We start from the raw sequence: 211 nt of genomic DNA, 5'->3' as shown, positions 1-211 counted from the left end.
AAGTTGCGGCTCTCCCGAACACCATCAGCCCTGGTAGCACCAGGACGATTGAAGCCTCCCGCCTGGGCAGCCCATGCCCCAGAGGCAGAGAGCGATTTGCATGCGGACTTGCCGCTGGTAGCAGCCACTGCCCGTCAAGCCTGACGGACAAACGCCCCCCTCTTTCCGCCCCCCCCCGTCGCGGAAAGCCCCTCCCTCGCCCCCTCCGTCG

This window comes from Pithys albifrons, chromosome 4 (assembly GCF_047495875.1).
Source record: "Pithys albifrons albifrons isolate INPA30051 chromosome 4, PitAlb_v1, whole genome shotgun sequence".
Taxonomy (NCBI): Eukaryota; Metazoa; Chordata; class Aves; order Passeriformes; family Thamnophilidae; genus Pithys; species Pithys albifrons.
This window is presented reverse-complemented; position numbering follows the sequence as displayed.